Here is a 16826-nt window from a genome sequence, read left to right as displayed (position 1 = left end):
AGCTGGGGCAGTTGACTAGAGGAACTACATGTCCTGTCCAGGTAGCTGGAGCTTTTCACAGTTTGTCGGCTTCTGGAGACTGGGTCCTCCAGAGACGAAAGAAAGCTGCAAGGCGTCTACTGATGTAGGCTTGGAAGTCTCAGTGTCACTTTTGCCACATTCTGTTGGTTGCAAGTGAATCATTTAGGCCAGTGTAGATGTCAGAGGAGGAGAGTCAGACTCTACTTCTTGACGGGGGAGTGGCAAGGTCCCACTGCAGAAGAGCGTGTGGGATGGGAAATGTTGTGATCGTTTTTGGAAAATACAGTCTGCCAAAACATACACTTTCTGGGAAGAGAGGAAAAAATTTAACTCACACTTACAGCTTTTTCAGTGATTAACCACAAACTTTTAAGGGATTAAAAAAAGAGAGATGGTACCTAATATACATTACTAGGAAATAGCTCTTACTGCCATTTTATTTTTATTTATTTTTTTATTTATTTTTATTTTTTTTACATCTTTATTGGAGTATAATTGCTTTACAATGGTGTGTTAGTTTCTGCTTTATAACAAAGTGAAACAGTTATACATATACATATGTTCCCATATCTCTTGCCTCTTGCGTCTCCCTTCCTCCCACCCTCCCTATCCCACCCCTCCAGGTGGTCACAAAGCACCGAGCTGATCTCCCTGTGCTACATGGCTGCTTCCCACTAGCTATCTACCTTACGTTTGGTAGTGTATATGTGTCCATGCCACTCTCTCGCTTTGTCACAGCTTACCCTTTCCCCTCCCCATATCCTCAAGTCCATTCTTTAGTAGATCTGTGTCTTTACTCCCATCTTACCCCTAGGTTCTTCATGACATTTTTTTTATTCTTAAATTCTATATACATGTGTTAGCATACGGTATTTGTCTTTCTCTTTCTGACTTACTTCACTCTGCATGACAGACTCTAGGTCCATCCACCTCATTACAAATAGCTCAATTTCGTTTCTTTTTATAGCTGAGTAATATTCCATTGTATATATGTGTCACATCTTCTTTACCCATTCATCCAATGATGGACACTTAGGTTGTTTCCATCTCCGGGCTATTGTAAATAGCGCTGCAATGAACATTTTGGTACATGACGCTTTTTGAATTATGGTTTTCTCAGGGTATATGCCCAGTAGTGGGATTGCTGGGTCATATGGTAGTTCTATTTGTAGTTTTTTAAGGAACCTCCATACTGTTCTCCATAGTGGCTGTATCAATTTACATTCCCATCAACAGTGCAAGAGTGTTCCCTTTTCTCCACACCCTCTCCAGCATTTATTGTTTCTAGATTTTTTGATGATGGCCATTCTGACTGATGTGAGATGATATCTCATTGTAGTTTTGATTTGCATTTCTCTAATGATTAATGATGTTGAGCATTCTTTCATGTGTTTGCTGGCAGTCTGTATATCTTCTTTGGAGAAATGTTTATTTAGGTCTTCTGCCCATTTTTGGATTGGGTTGTTTGTTTTTTTGATATTGAGCTGCATGAGCTGCTTATAAATTTTGGAGATTAATCCTTTATCAGTTGCTTCATTTGCAAATATTTTCTCCCATTCTCAGGGTTGTCTTTTCGTCTTGTTTATGGTTTCCTCTGCTGTGCAAATTTGGTCTTGTTTATGGTTTCCTTTGCTGTGCAAAAGCTTTGAAGTTTCATTAGGTCCCATTTGTTTATTTTTGCTTTTATTTCCATTTCTCTAGGAGATGGGTCAAAAAGGATCTTGCTGTGACTTATGTCATAGAGTGTTCTGCCTGTGTTTTCCTCTAAGAGTTTGATAGTTACTGGCCTTACATTTAGGTCTTTAATCCATTTGGAGCTTATTTTTGTGTATGGTGTTAGGGAGTGATCTAATTTCATACTTTTACATGTAGCTGTCCAGTTTTCCCAGCACCACTTATTGAAGAGGCTGTCCTTTCTCCACTGTACATTCCTGCCTCCTTTATCAAAGATAAGGTGACCATATGTGCGTGGGTTTATCTCTGGGCTTTCTATCCTGTTCCATTCATCTGTCTTTCTGTTTTTGTGCTGTGGGTTTGTCATATATGATGGCCTTTATTATGTTGAGGAAAGTTCCCTCTATGCCTACTTTCTGCAGGGTTTTTATCATAAATGGGTGTTGAATTTTGTTGAAAGCTTTCTCTGCGTCTATTGAGATGATCATATGGTTTTTCTCCTTCAGTTTGTTAATATGGTGTATCACGTTGATTGATTTGCGTATATTGAAGAATCCTTGCATTCCTGAAATAAACCCCACTTGATCATGGTGTATGATCCTTTTAATGTGCTGTTGGATTATGTTTGCTAGTATTTTGTTGAGGACTTTTGCATCTATGTTCATCAGTGATATTGGCCTGTAGTTTTCTTTCTTTGTGACATCCTTGTCTGGTTTTGATATCAAGGTGATGGTGGCCTCGTAGAATGAGTTTGGGAGTGTTCCTCCCTCTGCTATATTTTGGAAGAGTTTGAGAAGGATAGGTGTTAGCTCTTCTCTAAATGTTTGATAGAATTCGCCTGTGAAACCATCTGGCCCTGGGCTTTTGTTTGTTGGAAGCTTTTTAATCACAGTTTCAATTTCAGTGCTTGTGATTGGTCTGTTCATATTTTCTATATTTTCCTGACTCAGTCTTGGCAGGTTGTGCATTTCTAAGAATTTGTCCATTTCTTCCAGGTTGTCCATTTTATTGGCATAGAGTTGCTCGTAGTAATCTCTCACGATCTTTTTTATTTCTGCAGTGTCAGTTGTTACTTCTCCTTTTTCTTTCTAATTCTATTGATTTGAGTCTTCTCCCTTTTTTTCTTGATGAGTCTGGCTAATAGTTTATCAATTTTGTTTATCTTCTCAAAGAACCAGCTTTTAGTTTTATTGATCTTTGCTATCGTTTCCTTCATCTCTTTTTCATTTATTTCTGATCTGATTTTTATGATTTCTTTCCTTCTGCTAACTTTGGGGTTTTTTTGTTCTTCTTTCTCTAATTGCTTTAGGTGCAAGGTTAGGTTGTTTATTCGAGATGTTTCCTGTTTCTTAAGGTAGGATTGTATTGCTATAAACTTCCCTCTTAGAACTGCTTTTGCTGCATCCCGTAGGTTTTGGGTCGTCGTGTCTCCATTGTCATTTGTTTCTAGGTATTTTTTGATTTCCTCCTTGATTTCTTCAGTGATCACTTCGTTATTAAGTAGTGTATTGTTTAGCCTCCATGTGTTTGTATTTTTTACAGGTCTTTTTCTGTAATTGATATCTAGTCTCATAGCATTGTGGCAGAAAAGATACTTGGTACGATTTCAATTTTCTTAAATTTACCAAGGCTTGATTTGTGACCCAAGATATGATCTATCCTGGAGAATGTTCCATGAGCACTTGAGAAAAATGTGTATTCTGTTGTTTTTGGATGGAATGTCCTATAAATATTAATTAAGTCCTTCTTGTTTAATGTATCATTTAAAGCTTGTGTTTCCTTATTTATTTTCATTTTGCATGCTCTGTCCATTGGTGAAAGTGGGGTGTTAAAGTCCCCTACTATGAATGTGTTGCTGTTGATTTCCCCTTTTATGACTGTTAGTATTTGCCTTATGTATTGAAGTGCTCCTGTGTTGGGTGCATAAATATTTACAGTTGTTATGTCTTCTTCTTGGATCGATTCCTTGATCATTATGTAGTGTCCTTCTTTGTCTCTTCTAGTAGTCGTTATTTTAAAGTCTATTTTCTCTGATATGAGAATTGCTACTCCAGCTTTCTTTTGGTTTCCATTTGCATGGAATATCTGTTTCCATCCCCTTACTTTCAGTCTCTATGTGTCTCTAGGTCTGAAGTGGGTCTCTTGTAGACAGCATATATATGGGTCTTGTTTTTGTATCCATTCAGCCAAACTGTGTCTTTTGGTGGGAGCATTTAGTCCATCTACATTTAAGGTAATTATCAATATGTATGTTCCTATGACCATTTTCTTAATTGTTTTGGGTTCGTTATTGTAGGTCTTTTCCTTCTCTTGTGTTTCTTGCATAGAGAAGTTCCTTTAGCATTTGTTTTAAAGCTGGTTTGGTGGTGCTGACCTCTCTCATCTTTTGCTTGTCTGTAAAGGTTTTAATTTCTCCATCAAATCTGAATGAGAACCTTGCTGGCTAGAGTAATCTTGGTTGCAGGTTTTTCTCCTTCATCACTTTAAATATGTCCTGCCAGTCCCTTCTGGCTTGCAGAGTTTCTGCTGAAAGATCAGCTCTTATCCTTATGGGGATTCCCTTGTGTGTTATTTGTTGTTTTTTCCCTTGCTGCTTTTAATATGTTTTCTTTGCATTTAACTTTTGACAGTTTGATTAATATGTGTCTTGGCGTGTTTCTCCTTGGATTTTTCCTGTATGGGACTCTCTGTGCTTCCTGGACTTGATTAACTATTTCCTTTCCCATGTCAGGGAAGTTTTCAACTATAATCTCTTCAAATATTTTCTCAGTCCCTTTCTTTTTCTCTTCTTCTTCTGGAACCCCTATAATTCGAATGTTGGTGTGTTTAATGTTGTCCCAGAGGTCTCTGAGACTGTCCTCAGTTCTTTTCATTCTTTTTTCTTTATTCTGCTCTGCAGTAGTTATTTCTACTATTTTATCTTCCAGGTCACTTATCCGTTCTTCTGCCTCAGTTATTCTGCTATTGACCCCATCTAGAGTATTTTTAATTACATTTGTTGTGTTGTTCATCATTGCTTGTTTCATCTTTAGTTCTTCTAGGTCCTTGTTAAATGTTTCTTGCATTTTGTCTATTCTATTTACAAGATTTTGGATCATCTTTACTGTCATTATTCTGAATTCTTTTTCAGGTAGACTGCCTATTCCCTCCTCATTTGTTAGGTCTGATGGGTTTTTATCTTGCTCCTTCATCTGCTGTGTGTTTTTCTTTCTTTTCATTTTGCTTATCTTGCTGTGTTTGGGGTCTCCTTTTTGCAGGCTGCAGGTTCGTAGTTCCCATTGTTTTTGGTGTGTGTCCCCAGTGGCTAAAGTTGGTTCAGTGGGTTGTGTAGGCTTCCTGGTGGAGGTGACTAGTGCCTGTGTTCTAGTGGATGAGGCTGGATCTTGTCTTTCTGGTGGGCAGGTCCACATCTGGTGGTGTGTTTTGGGGTGTCTGTGGACTTATTATGATTTTAGGCAGCCTCTCTTCTAATGGGTGGGCTTGTGTTCCTGTCTTGCTAGTTGTTTGGCAAAGGGTATCCAGCACTGTAGCTTGCTGGTCGTTGAGTGAAGTTGGGTGCTGGTGTTGAGATGGAGCTCTCTGGGAGATTTCCACTGTTTGATATTATGTGGAGCTGGAGGTCTCTTGTGGACCAGTGTCCTGAAGTTGGCTCTTCCACCTCAGAGGCACAGCACTGACTCCTGGCTGGAGCACCAAGAGCCTTTCATCCACACACCTTTTGGGAGGTCTGAGGTCTTCTGTCAGCGTTCAGTAGGTGTTTTGTAGGAGTTGTTCCACGTGTAGATGTATTTCTGGTGTATCTGTGGGGAGGAAGGTGATCTCCGCGTCTTACTCTTCCACCATCTTCCTCTTACTGCCATTTTAAACACAAATATAGAATCTCCAGATTAGCAGAGACGCTTTCCCTCAATATTTAACGAAGGCATTATTAGATATATGGTAATATATGGTAATAAGAAAACTTTCTATTATGAGTGTAGGAGAAAGTTAGAAAATATACTGGTGTGCATTTTGGATATTTTCACTGCTTAGCCACTTGCCAGTCTTACTTACCTATTGGGACAATAAGCAAGAAGACAATAATTTCAGGGCTTTTGGAGATTACTTCCAAGATTTCGGATCTTTTGTAATGGTGTATGTGTGTATTTGGGCAACAACCTTTATTGGCTTCAAGTTACAGTACATTAAGTTTTAACCATATTGTGGAAGAAAATTTTCAATCTGATTAAGCTCTTATTTCTATCCTCTTTGAGAAGGGGGCAGATGGTAGTATTTACATAAGTAGTGTGTCAGGAAGGAAGAGAACCGAATCTTTAGCACACTGGTGAGATCCCACCAAGCCAGGATTATCTAGGACATAGTTCCATCTAGGGTGATTTAAGGAGGTTAGTGATATTGTGGTTCGAATACTGAATATTTATGACAGCTCTTTCCTTTGTATTTGTCCTTGGCTTCATTTTATCACATTGTAAATGCTCAGCATGTTTGAGTGCCCAAATTTACATCACTTTGGAAAGGGATAAAATACTTGGTATATTATATGAATAATTTTAGTTTGGGAGATATTTGAAGATTTTCGTGACAGAGCTGAAACTAACTGCATGCTGGAACTGTGATTCAGTAGCCTGTTACTTTGATGCCCAATGCCAAGTGATGCCCTTGAATAAGACGAGAGATATATTCTGGTGAGCATAAAATGTTGCTGTGGGGTGGTAGAACTCTAAATTAATTTTAGGAAGCTTCTTTCCATTTAATTTTTAAGACTGTCGCCTGTACCTGGATGTCTGCCATCACCTGAAATACCACATGTCCAAAATTGAATTAACCACCTTCTCCATCAGACATCTCCCACATGCCACAGAATAAAAGAAATAGGCCAAAAAAAATCTAGTTTCCTTTCTCTACTCTAGCATTTCTGTCTGACCCTACCTTCCTTTGAGAGTGGAATTTGGGGATTAAATTTTTCTTTTTAAGTATTTTTGTTTTTTCTTTGGTATTTCTATTAGATTTTCCTTTTCATTTGCATTCCCCCAGGTAGGAATCAGTGTAGACCTTGTTTTTGTAGTCTCCTGACTTTCGTGCTCTCCCTATTTCAATTTATCTTGCTTCTTAGTGCTGTGGTACGATTAATAAATGTAATCCCCTGCATGAGTATTCATTTTCTCTTCTTTGTTCACTAGACCAAATCTGAACTCCTCTGCATGTTTTTTGCTCATTTGCCTATTCGTGGGACAAGGGGCTTCCAGGGCTTAAGTATAAGTCAGATTTTTCCAGAGAAACAGAGCCAGTAGGATATATATCGTTAAGTTAATTAAACAAGGTGGCTCTTAGACTAAGGTGGCTCTAATGCCATGGTGGCCTAGGTAAGCCAACCAAAATCTAAGCCTGTAAATGCCTCGAGATTATGAAATCTAAGCCTAAGGAGAACCCATCACAAAGAGCCAACTAGGCTTTAAGCTGTAGCCAGATAACTTCCTTGCTTTGCTTCTACCTCTTCTCTGTTAAAGCCCGTCCCCGAGTTCCTGTTGGTGGAGTGCTCCCAATCACTTCTGGTTTGTGACTCAATTTTTTCTCAAATAAACTCTTAAAATTTTAAATATCCCTCCGTTTATCTTTTAGCAATATATAATAGGATATATAAATATGATTTATTATTAGGTATTGGCGCACATGATTATGGAGGCTGAAAAGTCCCAACATCTACAGTCGGCAAGCTGGAGACTCAGGTGAACCCAGTCTAAGGGCAGGAGAGGACAGATGTGCCAACTCAATCGGTACAAAGAAGTTCCCTCTTACTCGGCCTTTTTTATTCTATTTAGGTCTTCACTTGGTTGGGTGAGGCCACCCACGTTAGGGAGGGCAACCTGCTTTACTCAGTCCCCCAATTCAGATGTTAATCTCATGCAGACTAACCCTCACAGACACACTCAGAATAATGTTTGACCAGATATCTGGGTACCCCATGGCCTAGTCAGGTTGACACAGAATTAACCATCACAGCACTTCGATTGGAAAAGGTTTTCTTCCATTATTGCTTTTAGTCACTTACAACTCAAATGGCAGACAGACTCCAGGCTGTAGTGAGAAGTGGGGAGTAGAGAACAAGAGTGGGATAACATTTCATAGTGCGTAGAAGAGAGAGTCAGTGAAGGGCTAGATGTAGCGCTTGTGGCCTGAGGCGTGTCAGGAGGGGGAGACATGGAGAGGACCAGAGGGGCACAGAGGAGGCTGGAGTCACAGGGAGAGGTGGTTTGGAATGTGGAGGAATTAGGAAGGACTTTGGAAATGTGGAATGTCAGACTGGGGAATGGAAGAGGGAGTTGAAAGAATGGGAAGGACTGAAGTCTGCAGAGTTAGGATTGACAGAGGCTACTGGTATGAGGGCAGGGCTCTCTGAGGTAAAGCGGAGTATGTGTCGTTGGGTGGGAGCAGGAAAATGATAAAGACCAGGCTTCTCTGCAGAGAAGAAGTGGGTGCTGCAGGCCTTGTAGGAGGGAGAAGAGAGTAGGTGTGTTAGACAAAGGGCATGGCTTTTGGGGAGGCAGTCAGGACAAGGGCTGAAAGGGTGGAAGAAGCCCGCAATAAACCACATCCACCGCAGAGAGTAATAGAGGGTAAAAGAGCTTGTTGTAATGCCGAAAGAAATGTAGAATATGAGATTGGACACCAGAGAGATGTATTATCTGTACCACGTATACTTTCAAGGAGTTAGGTTGCCATCACTAGTCATTAGGGAACTGCAAGTCAAAACCACAATGAGATACCACTTCACACCCAGTGGGGTGGCCATAATTTTAAAAGTGGCCAATAAATTGTTGGCAAAGGTATGGAGAAATTGGAGCCTCATGCATTGCTGGTGGGATTGTAAAATGATGTTGTCACCTTGGAAAATAGCTTTTCAGTTTCTCAGTAGGTTAACATACGTGAAGTTACCACGTGACCCCTCATTTCTAGTCTTAGGTATATACTCAAGAAAATTGAAAAGACGTCCACACAAAAACTTGTACATGAATGTTCAGAGCAGCATTACTTATAATAGCTAAAAAGTGGAAACAACCCAAATTCCGTCAACTGATGAACGGGTAACAAAATGTGGTATGTAGTAGAATTTTACTTGGTCATAAAAAAAAAAGGAATGAAGTACTGATACATGCTAAAACACAGATGAACCTTGAAAACATCAAAAGTGAAAGAAACCTGACACAAAAAGCACATATTGTGTGACTCCACTCTCTGAAATGTTCAGAATAGGCCAGTCCATTGAGACAGAGGGTGGATAGCTGTCACCAGGGGCTGTGGGGAAGCGGGAAGTGGGAATAACTACTAATGGTCATGGGTTTCTTTTTAGGCGAAGATACTCTGGAATTAGGTAGCGGTAACGGTTATACCCTTGTGAATATACTCAGAACTGAGTTGTACACTTTAAAAGGGTGAATCTTCTGGTATGTGAGTTATATCTCGTCATTATCTTTTAAAAAGGGATTGTCACACTGTTCAGTTACTCAAGGCTCAGAGCAAGAGCATTCCTGAGTATAGGACCTATAAGACAAGGTGTCTGTGTGAATTCCTCTGCCTGCTTCAATCTTACCTTACGCAATAATATATGACTTCACAGATTTGATGTGCTACTACTGTGTTATTTCTAGGGACCATTAAAATAAATATACTGAATACTTAAAGTCATCTCCTGTGTCACACTTTGGAAAAATCTAGATTATTGTATCTAATTACTAAGCCAACCTGCTTTATTTTATTGTAATTCACTCATTTATCTTAGCTTTCCTTTCAGGGTTACATACAGTATTTTCTTTAAAATTTGCTGATAAAAAAAAGCAGAGACAGGGGTTTCCCTGGTGGCGCAGTGGTTGAGAGTCCGCCTGCCGATGCAGGGGACGTGGGTTCGTGCCCTGGTCCAGGAAGATCCCACGTGCCGCGGAGCGGCTGGGCCCGTGAGCCATGGCCGCTGAGCCTGCACGTCCGGAGGCTGTGCTCCGCAACGGGAGGGGCCGCAACAGTGAGAGGCCCGCGTACCGCAAAAAAAAAACAAAAAAAAAAACAGAGACAGGATGGTAAAAAGAGGAATATGTGGGGTTTTTTGTTTTGGTCATTAATATGAATTTTTTTCTCTAAAGAATTTGAATATTGACAACTTTAAAACTCTTTTCTAGAATTTCATTACCTTTCTTCAGATCCTTTCAGAATGGCACTGAGGTTTTCTCAGTAGGAAGAGCATCATAATATTCGTTTCATTAAACTATATGTAGTTCCTGCTGAGAAATAAATTGAGACCTGAAAATGTTTATCATCGTAAAAAACGACAGAAAAAAATATTTCAAAAACACAGAGTAACTTCTCTTGGAACTCAGTATTGGATACTATTGTTATGTTTCATAATTCTTATTCTTATAGAATAGGTTGGCATAGTGTTTCTTCTTTTTAATTACTGAATTAATTTTATAGGCCCTTATCTTTGCATTTAGTAAAGCAGCAGGTAGTTCTCAATCTTTCCAAGCAGGGACTTCCTTGGTGGTGTTGTGGTTAAGAATCCGCCTGCCAATGCAGGGGACACGGGTTCGAGCCCTGGTCCGGGAAGATCCCACATGCCGCGGAGCAGCTAAGCCCGTGTGCACAACCACTGAGCCTGCGCTCTAGAGCCCACGAGCCACAACTACTGAAGCCCGCGCGCCTAGAGCCCGTGCTCCACAGCAAGAGAAGCCACCGCAATGAGAAGTCTGTGCACCACAACGAAGGGTAGCCCCCGCTCACCACAACTAGAGAGAAGCCCGCGAGCAGCAGCAAAGACCCAACGCGGCCAAAACTAAATAAATAAATATTTTAAAAATTAAAAAAAAATCTTTCCAATCAGTCACTCCCCTTGGTGGGTGTGTGGATAGCCATCTGAAAGGGGAGAGGAATGAGTATGTAGTTTTTTAAAAGGGCACTTGCTGATTCTTATACCGTGTCCTACCCCTACATCAGGTTGAGAATGACCACCATAGTGATCACAAGTTATTAATGGGAGTGTAACAGCCCTCTGGTTGTTGAGTAGAAAATAGTTCAGCACAGTGAGCTGTAGCGAAGGCTAGAGAAATTTGGGTGGTGTGTTTTTAGAAGCGCCCGCTCTGCTGGGAAGATAGATGCTCAGAATGGAACGGTGGACCTGGAGTCAGAGGCTCCTGCGTTACATCCCATCCCAGCCCAGAGATCGCCAATGGGGCGGGGAGAATGTGAGTAATCTCAGTTAGGGATGCCATACAAGTCCCTGTAACTCGTCAGATATGAGCCCTACTTGAAGCTAGAATAAAATTTATAGAGGTCCATAACCTCCTTGACAGACTGAACAACTAGGAGAGGGTATCTCTCCTCCCACCTTGAATCAACCACCAGATTCTCATGCTATGTATGACCTCCTAAACAGCTCTTCAGTCAGGTCTCATCCCTCCCCATCAAGATTTGTGTAGGAACCTCAGGCTGTTTCCTGAGTTATTTTGATGCATTTTGACTGTTTTAGTCTCCTCCCATTGCATATATCCTCCACAAGGCAACCAGAATTTCAGTTTCTAAAATGCAAGTCAGATCTAGTTATTTCTCTGCTTAAAATCCTTCACTGGTTCTCCATTACATACAAAGAAAGGCATGTTTATTGAATTCTGTGAAGTGTTGGTACCTTGACTTTTGATTGATTCATTATATTGGGGTACTTCCTTTAAGAAAACTCAGTATATAGAAATTCAGATGCCCCATGAGTTTTACACAAAACCTCTCTCAACACAGCTACACAGTTGGTCTGTCTCAGCTACTGCTGCTTCCTGACCTGTCTCTGGTGGTATGTTTGTTGATTCCTTTGGTGAAAGTGGCTTTAGGCTTAGGTCAGGAGTGGGGACCAGGTCAAGTACAACTTTGAAGGCCACAGAAAAGGATTTTGGCTTTTTTCCCCCTGTATGTGTGTGATGGAAAACTATTAGAGGGTTGAAAGCAAGGGTTAGTTATGATTTATATTTTGAGAGGACCACTTTGGCTGTTGAGTGAGGAATGGATTGCAGCACAGCGTAAATGGGAGCCGGGAGGTCATTGAAGAGACCACTGCAGTGGTCCTTGCTCTGGAGCCAGTGGTGATGGTGGCTTGCACTAGGGTGGTTGCAGTGGAGATGGAGAACTGCAGAGATTCATGATATATTTTGGAAGTATAACTGATAGGACTTAACAACGACTTCATGTGGGAGGTGAGGAAAAGAGAAGGAAGAACTCTTAGGTGACACATTTGTATATTTTCATTCTAAATAGCGTATTTAGGTGTAAAACGAGGAAATGAGAAAAATATAATATAGTTGTCTACATCCAAAACAGATAATTAATATTATTTTAAGTCCTTGAATTATGCTTGAGCAAGGGAATATGTGACTTAGAGGACATAAGGGCTAGTCAAGGGCTGACATAGTGGAGGGCCCAGTCTGAGAGACTGATTGTACCTCAGGAGCTATTCAGGAGTCCACACCCCAGCTCAGGACCTGAGTCTTCAACACTGGTGTCTGGGGACCTGGGCCTCTGTATAGGGCCACTGGCTCTGAAGGCTCTGATTTTTCAAGGAGGGTATCTCCCCAAGTTCAACAGGTTCTAAAGAGCTTAGTGTATGTTGTATGAAATAATATTATTCCAATCTTACATGACTCACCTTATTGAATTTTGCTGACATCCAAGCCCTTATTCAAACGCCTACTTATTTGAGTCCTGTGACCAGACAAGATAACACACTATAGCCCTCCTATTCTATCTCCACCTCTCCATCCAGTGGCAGAATGTTCTTACCAATAAAGATTCTACAGTCTTGTGGATCGTGTGATGTACCAGGTAATTGTTGTAGTGACATTCACTCTTCTTAATATCTTTTCTGCATTCCTGGCCATTCAGAGGCACATTATTGGAGTATGTAAGAGTAGGGCTGGGGCCAAAAAAAAAGGATTGGGGTCTGACGTGGCTTCTCCCAAATACTGGAGACATGCCAGTCATAATGGCTTCACTCTCTTGATATGTGGCACAGGGAATTCATGCTTTTGATGTACTGCTTCTTGAAGTAAGAAGCAGGAAAATTGTAGAAGAAATCAGCTTCCTGCCTGGGCCTCCTGAAAAGAAGGTACTTGTTAGCTGCAGGAATGTTCATTGGCTTCATCTTCCTTCTTCCTGGCTGATGACACTTTACTCTTCATCCTGTTTCCACAGCACAGGACCTTTAGAATATTATTATTATCCTGTTTTGTATATCTGATACAGAACCTTCTAGGACTTGAGTTAAAATGTTGGTTAACAATTCACTAATACTGCCCAATACATATTACATATGATACCTTATATATCCAGTTATTGCAAAGGCTCTAAATATAGGATAAAAAATAGATTTTTATGGGGATGGGATATATTATATCACGTTAAATAAGTACCATAGTGGAGATATGTTCAAAATATTATAGGAACCTACATATTGTAGGTCTCCCTAGGATTCATATGCTGGTTGGAATAGAGGTGATATTATGGTAGATTTAAAAATACTTTTGCATAGCCTTACCACTTCAGTTTTGACAGTATTGATTAGTGTATTATATATTATGCATGTCTCTGACTGAAATTCCTTTGAGAAGAAAAGTAGAAATGGAGAAGAGCAATACTACAGGAAATTGGATGGGTATCATAAAAACTATGGTGCATAGTTATGGTGTATTTGGGTAATTTTTTATTTGGTGGGCATAACAATTACTACAAAATCGTCTGTTCATCTGAGGATCAACTTGGTAGAATTAACTTTACAAAGTATACCTTTTCCATCATAGACACAACTGTTTTTCTGACTTCTCAGGTTACAAGTATTAGTGTGATTTTTATTCTTCTTTGCACTTTGTTCCCTGTATCCAATCTCTTATAAAATTCTGTTATAAGGAGAGAGGTGAAAAAAAAAAAAAAGGTAACAATTGTAATAGGATAAAGGGTGACAAATATTTTTTCCTTTTTTTTTTTGTTGTTGTTGTTTTTATCTATTCTATTAGGTTGGCCTAAAAGTTCGTTTGGGTTCAGTCAGGTTTTTCCATAACATCTTATGGAAAAACCCAGACAAGCTTTTTGGCCAGCCCAATATTCTTCAAGTTTTCTACGAGACACAAAGATTACTTTAGTAATCAGAAAATATATAGAACATACTACTTTTTAAAAAGATAGTTTTTGATAATTGGACATAACAAGAGGAAGACATTCCAGGGAGGATACGAGTATTGGCGAAGGTTCAGAGAAAAACATAATTAGTTATGAAATACATATCTACTTCCCTAATCCAGATTTTTGCAGTATAAATGTTTTTTTAAAAACAATTGTTCATTGTATTTGAGAAGATAGTTTGAGTTGAACTTGAAAATATAGGAAATCTTTTTTGTTGCAGCTTTGTTATTTGCCATTCTCCTAACTAAATTCATTGTGGTGCCTTATGCATCGTCTGTCTGTGAATGAGGATGGCAGGCACTCTGGTCTCCTTTGCCATTTTTGTAGCCTTCTCCACATTCCCTCTCCACTACTATTCCGACTCCTCCAAGTCCAAGCTGCAGAATGCAGTGTGTGGGCTTCTCATTGTGATGGCTTCTCTTGTTGCAGAGCTTCTCTAGGCGCACGAGCTTCAGTAGTTGTGGTACGAGGGCTCAGTAGTCGTGGCTCACAGGCTTAGTTGCTCCGCGGCATGTGAGATCTTCCTGGACCAGGGCTCGAACCCGTGTCCCCTGCATTGGCAGGCGGGTTCTTAACCACTGCGCCACCAGGGAAATCCCTGTGGGTGATTTTTCTACTGGAGAAATAGGATTTGGTAGGGAAGGGAGTAATGCCAGAGTGGCTTTTTGAGGAGACCTGAGCAAGAGCCAGCCCTATGAGATGATCATGTAAGCTGCTCAGCAGCTAGGCGGAGGAGAAACAACTAGAAGCCAGTAAGTGGTTTAAAAAAAAAAGCTAGTTTCTATTAGGGTCTCTTTCCTTGATCTAATTAGAAGAATAAAACAAAAAAAGCAGAAGTTTTGAGAGACTCATGGACAGTAATAGCATTTTGTGTTGGTGAATGGAAGAGAGGAACAAGCCTTCCTTTACTCTTGATTTATTTTTATCAGTATAGCAAGGGTTTCCTAGCTTCTTTGTAATTAGGAGCTAATTTTCTTTTCCATGGGTCTTTGAGATGGTTCTTTGACCACAGAGCCATGGAAGATGAGTAGATGAAGGAAGGAATGTCACTTATGGTTTCACTTGCCTTAAGCCCGCGCACCTCAACGAAAGAGTAGCCCCCGCTCGCCGCCACTAGAGAAAGCCCAAGCACAGCAACGGAAGCCCCAACGCAGCCAAAAATAAATAAATACATAAATAAATTTATAAGAAACAAGCTGCAGTTTGCCAATCCATTTCAGCTGCATCTCAGAAGTTTTGATATGTTTTGTTTTCATTTTCACCCTTGCCCAAAAGGTTTTACTCTTTTTCTCTTCCCCAGACTCGGTTGGTTATCACCTGTGCCCTGGGGGGAGGGGGGAGGTAGGGCCAATGGGGAAACAAAGTTTGTTGCTCTTACCCGGGTAGCTTATGGCTCTTGTTCCTTAGATGATAAGGATCTGGGTGGGGTTTTGTGCTTTTTCAGCTGAGGCTGGCTGGCTTGTTGCATGGAGGAAGGCTTTCTCTTGTCTTCTGCCCTGTCCCCAGTCTTCCTTGTGGTCACCCACTGAGGTCATGGCTGAGAGCTTGTGAGTGTGCGCAGTCCCGTGTGCCTGTGGCATTCGTGGGTTCTGTGTTCTCACACTTGCCCATTGTAACTTTGTTAAATTAACATTTGTTAACATTTTTGATGGATGGTTCAATAAAAGACCATAAGAGAATTGAAATCGAATTGATTACTTTACAGGTCCTGGAGGAGGTACATGGCACACCTTAAGGGGCCATGAGGGAGGTTAAGGCAGGGTGTAGGCAGCGATTGGAGTGGATCCAAGGGGAGGTCCCAGGCTAAGGCCAGATAGGTCAATTCAAACCAAAAAGGAGGGGGGGGAGGTGGTTGGTAAGCTTCTCAGGGGCCTGTTTTTATCTAAGGGGCTCAAGAGGAAGACCCTGGGAGGTGGGGGAGACTGACGATCACCAGGGCAGCTGGGGGAGTCACATCAGGAACTTCCATTTACTTATGAGCCCGTGGGCTGTTTTCTAGGGCATGCATACTAGATGGAGAGGATAGTATCAATTCAAGGCCCTGCAGGCTGCCGATTGACCACACAAAATGGATGCTGAGGCAGCAATGTTGTGGAGTGGTTTAGCTAAACCCATGCTCTACCTTTAACAGCTTGTTATAAATTTTAGCTGAATTCTTCTTACTCACTTGTATGAGAGCCTCATCTTAACGTCTGTGCTCTGCCGTAAGTGTGTGTCCTGTGTGTCCTGGGAGGCTTGTCTTAGATTTAAAGCCAGGAGGTTGTGTTGTGATTTCAGCTCTTTGATAGGTTCAAGAAAACTTATGATTTTGTAGGTTGTTTGGTATTTTTAGTTGTTACTGAGGAGCATTGCTCTTTCCATCTTTCTACATCCTGCATAGAAACTGGAAGCCCCTCAGATGATTTTTTTAATTGAGCACACACACCCAAATGTCGTTACGATTAGGTTTTTTTGCTTTGAGTGGTTCACTTCCTCCAGGGGGTTCTTTAGTCTGCTGCCAGGGACCTGTTATAAGCCTGACCCCTGGCATTTGGAATCTAGGGAGGGAAGGGGAATGGGGACTCACTGTACAGGCTGCAGTTTTTATTAATAGACTATATTTTAGAGCAGTTTTAGAGTCACAGAAAAATTGAGCAGGAAGTACAGAATTCCCACGTACCCTTCTCCCCAATGGACACGGCCTTGCCCACTATCAACATCCTGCGCTAGACGGATACACCTGTTACCTGATGAGCCCACACTGACACATAACCACCCCAAATACAGAGTTTATACTAAGGTTCACTCTCAGTGCTGCATGTTCTGTAGATTCTGACAACTGTGTAATGACATGGGTCTACTATTATAGTATCATACAGAACACTTTCACTGACTTAAAGATCCTCTGTGCCCTGCCTTTTCATCCCTCCCTCCTCTTTGGCAACCACTGA

The sequence above is a fragment of the Delphinapterus leucas genome, chromosome 12, assembly GCF_059928025.1.
Source record: "Delphinapterus leucas isolate spDelLeu-1000000601 "Yukka" chromosome 12, BTC_Dleu_Yukka2, whole genome shotgun sequence".
NCBI lineage: Eukaryota > Metazoa > Chordata > Mammalia > Artiodactyla > Monodontidae > Delphinapterus > Delphinapterus leucas.
Note: the sequence above shows the minus strand (reverse complement) of the source record.